This window comes from Astatotilapia calliptera, chromosome 3 (assembly GCF_964374335.1).
Source record: "Astatotilapia calliptera chromosome 3, fAstCal68.1, whole genome shotgun sequence".
Taxonomy (NCBI): domain Eukaryota; kingdom Metazoa; phylum Chordata; class Actinopteri; order Cichliformes; family Cichlidae; genus Astatotilapia; species Astatotilapia calliptera.
In genome coordinates this window covers 26,436,476-26,441,062 of record NC_137424.1, presented here as the reverse complement: position 1 = coordinate 26,441,062, position 4,587 = coordinate 26,436,476, and the positions used below count along the sequence as shown (strand labels likewise).

At 37.8% G+C, this 4,587-nt stretch overlaps 1 long non-coding RNA gene across 1 annotated transcript; it reads left to right on the top strand.

The window, feature by feature from the left end:
- Positions 1–281: 281 nt before the first annotated feature.
- On the top strand, positions 282–3,588 carry LOC145426203 (uncharacterized). The gene is made up of 3 exons (XR_013906923.1): positions 282–802; positions 1,153–1,201; positions 2,666–3,588. It is a non-coding gene; the product is annotated as an uncharacterized LOC145426203 (long non-coding RNA).
- Positions 3,589–4,587: the final 999 nt, after the last annotated feature.

Genomic DNA, 4,587 nt, shown 5'->3' with positions numbered 1-4,587 from the left:
TATATATATATATATATATATATATATATATATATATATATATATATATATATATATATATATATCTCTACAGGCCTTTGGAGCCGAGGATCGCAAGTTTCATTCCCGCCTGGGATGTCTGTATCCAGTAAGGGTCCTGAGGCTAGACCCCCTATGCTAAGTGAGCCTACTGCAGACATGAGCGAGACAGATTTTTTTTTATAGATATATATAACATATCAGAGGGGCTTTTAATAAGATATATATATAAAAAAACCCTCTTTACATCTGCTAATGAAAGTGAAAATGAATGAAAATAAAATGCTAGAGAAAGGGCTGTGTGGAGAGCTGTTATAAATGCATGATCTGTTGATCTGTTAGAGTTTAAGTTGAGTTTAAACTACATACATCTTATGTAATACTCAATACAAATACACTATGAACACCTTCATCTTGTTGAATTTAATATGCTGTGTGTATTATATTCTGACAAGATGAAATGTAAATGTAACTGATTTTGTTCAATAATGAGTTTGAGTGGGTTTTATTTCTTTTATGTCATTTTTGATTTCGTTGTTAGTTATTATTTTGTTTTGTTTATGACTTTGAATAAATAAAGTTTGGAGGAAAAAACACCAGTGGTTGTTATCCTGCTGGGATTTGTGGTTCATTAAATACTTGGTGTTGATTTTTAAATTCACTTCTGGAACCTTATGAAGTGGAGTCAGCTTTGGATACCATGGGAACCATTGGTGCATCTCTCAGAGTTCAGTGAAGGCAAGCATTAAGCAGGACCAAAACAAATGTCCCTCACATGCCAAGGGTAAGAAAAAAACTGGTGGTCAGTGGTAGTTTTAGTAAATCAAAGGACATTCAGTGTTTTTTTTTCCTTTTAATTGTGTTATTTTCAATTGAATTCATGTTTCAGGTCCAGTTTATCTTTAAAACTAGGCACAAACACGAGACGAAATGTCTGTAAATTTGTAGTATCTAACTTGATTATCTTTCTTATTGCTACTTTAAAGTATTTAATCATATTTTCAAGCTAAATTTTAAAGGTACATATGTTGTTTTTCATTTATGTGCTTGGATGAGAAGTCTTAACATCATTGTTGTTTTTAAGGCAGTATTTGGATAATTTTTCTCTAAACTTATTATCTTTATGTTTGTCAGAGCTGATTCACTGAGTAACACCAGCAGCCAAATGCTCACAGTGGCAGAGGTAAGTCACTTTAACGTGACACATTAGATAAGGAAGAGACATGGCATTCCAAGTGTAACCCACCTAAAATTGCCTCATGAAAATTAACTGCTGATCCCGAGGAATGCCAGGTAGGTGGCACTATGAGATTATGTAGTGCTTGTGAATTTAAATAGCGAAGGAAAACGACGTTAAGGCTGTATCCCAATTCGGGGTCTGCAGCTTTAAAGTACGCAGCCTTAACGGTCCTCAAGGTCCGCGTACTCAAAGACCGTTAAGGCCGGAAGTGCGAGGCTTGGAAACGTTTCATACAGCTTTGTTTGACAGAAATGAAGGAGAACATATTTTGTACATTTGTTTCTACATGAGCTCTGTGTGATTTGATAAGAATCTGAGGCTGAGACCACAGGACTGTACAAACATGATTGTTGGGCTTCATTTCTGTACTGAACAGTCATTTTAAGATTAGCTAGTAAATAACAATTAGATAGTGTTGTTCATGAGACTAAAATCATCTCACTTTGGTAATGTAACTATAATATGGCCAATATTATAGTTATTATATTAATCATTATTAGTTATTACAGCAGTGAGTTTGAACTCTGTGTCAAATACTGAGCTTCAGTAAAGATTCAAGTTGCAGTTATTTATTTATATCACCTTAAATCTTCACTCAAAGACAAGTATCTGTTACAGTGTATATATAGATGTATCATACATAAGAGACAAATGTTGTTCTTTTAATGTGTTGGCATTACTAAATTTGGCTCAGTGCTTACATATATGTGTAAAAAGAAAATGTACGAGCTGTGATAACTGTTTCTGATAGAATGAAGAGTAGACTTTGCTGCTCTTAACTTTTTACTGTCCACTTTCTGCTGTGAACAAACAAATTTCCTATGTGTGGGACTAATAAAGGTTTATCTTATCTTATCTTATGTGAAGGTGAAAGGTAAACTTCACAGTGACATAAAAATGTTCCCAAAGGGGCCAGGGGAACAGTTAATTTAGCATTTTTGGCATTACAGGTACAGCCAGGATATATTTTTACTTACCTTTCACTAAAATTGCAGTTTCCCTGCTGACTCCAATTATGGAATCAGATGGGGAAGCACAGAGTTTCCGTTGTTGAATAGTGGGTTTGTGTTTGCATTTGGTGACGTGTGAACAGGATTACTTTGCTTACTTGTAAATAGCCTGTTTAAGTTACATATAAATGGGTAAAAAACATGTATAATTAATATGCAAAATATTGTTGGGGTAATGAGCATGCTGACTGCATCAAAACATCTTCTGACTACAAACACGTTTTTCATCCCTCACCTGGCGGGAGGAGTTTATGAAAGAAGGACACAACAACTCTTCAGTAATTTCCCATTTCCACTTTTTCACAACACCTCAGTCTTTGTAAGGAGGAAGTCTATCAGATCAAATGGTTGTAGATTGTTGTTACTCTGTCCATCTCTTCTTTCTCTTTATATACAGACCGGGAAAATGCAAAGAAGACCTCACCATAAGAAGGGGGTAGATTCAACTGAAGAACAGCTGGATCTGCGCACAAAAGTTCACACCAAACGATACCTCTGTGAGCAGTGTGGGAAAATGTTCAAAACACTATTAAGTTTGAAGGTCCATCAGCGTCTGCACACTGGACAAAAACCCTATTCTTGTGATCAGTGTGGCCAGAGCTTTGCCCAGTTAGTTCATCTTCAGGTGCATCAGTTTGGGCACAGTGGAAAAAAACCATTCCTCTGTGAAGAGTGTGGAAAGACCTTCACTCACCGAAGTCCTTTGAAAAGACACCAATACACCCACACAGGAGAAAAACCATTCCCCTGTGATGAGTGTGGAAAAAGGTTCTCTCACTTAGGGAACTTGAAAATGCACCAGCGTATTCACACAGGAGAAAAACCATTCCCCTGTAATAACTGTGGAAAACGCTTCGTCCAAGCAATTCATTTACAGAAACACAAGTGCATGCCACAGGTGTAGGAAGCATCCTGCCCTACATCGGCACTTCCACAAATGTTTATCAACCCATTAAAATAATTTGCAAGCATATTAACATGTTGTCATTCTAATTTCATTTTCAAATGAAAGCCAATGACAGGGAGATATTTTCTTTCTTTTCTAAGTGCATGTCTCATGTGTCTTAGTTATTGCTTCTTTTGATAGAGTTTTCAGATGCACTGATCAAAGCTTCACTCTCTGCAACTTGGCAGAATTGTGAGGATTTTGTTTGACTAGAGGATTTTGTGCTGCAATTCTGGATGAGGTGCTGACAAATTAATTATCAGACAACTAACTGAACCAAATGTTTACATTTTCCCCTTGCACTGTCTCTGCTCTGCTCCAAATGAAGATGCTCTAATTCTTTTTTTTTTTTCATTAAACCTGACTCGAGTCAACACTCACAGCCTGATAACTGGCTTTTCAAGCTCTGAAGTTTGGTGTTGCAGATCTCTCGGCACACCTCAGCCTGGGAGAAAAGATTTGCATTCCTCAGGTGAAACCATGCGTGTTTATTGTAGTAACACCTAATTTTCTGCTGAAGGATGGCCTCAAGAAGTGCAAAGGTCTTAAAACTGTACCAGTGGAATTAGTGTGTTACAGGTGCCAGATATCCTTACAGCTGTTTCTGTTCAGACGTTTACTGTAAGCCACGAACGTCCCAAACCACAAACATGGATGCCTAAATATGATTGAAGATTGTGCTCGTACATGAAAGCATACTCTCTGAATATTACAACATCAATCTCATAACTGCCATGGAAACAACACAGGGGCTATTATTCGTATGATTACCGAGCTGGAGCAGATCGGTGGATGCTTAGATGAATGGGCAAGTAGAAGGATGCATGGTGTATTATATGTCTAGTGGGTATGTGTTAACAGATGGGATTGCAAAGCTTAGATGAGTCCCTTGAATTGGTTTGTCATAATATCGATAGCTGAGGATAGGCACAGTGATGCTGTTTATTGATTGGTTTTGGCTAGATCAGGGGTCGGCAACCTTTCTATCTGTTAAGAAATATACTCTAAAACACTTCTTCAGTAAAGACTCAGAGAAGAGAAACACACAGAACTTCTTGCTAGCAAGGGCAGTCTCCAGAACAGACTCGCACTGAGAAACTGCCCCGGTCTTTATTTATATGCTTCAGTGGGCGTTTGTTCCATACATTGAAATGTGGAGCTGTACGTGTGTGTGGTGTGTGTAGTGTGTGTGGTGGGTCAGAGTGTGACCCCATAAATGACTTCCCTACACCTGCTGGTCTCGAAGTCCAGCAGTTCATCAAACCAAAAGGCACTTAGACTAAGACAGATATAGCTACGTTAATTCTACCGTAAAACAATAAGACAAGGTACGACCTCTCCCATACTCCTAGGATGTGGGTGTGAACACCCTG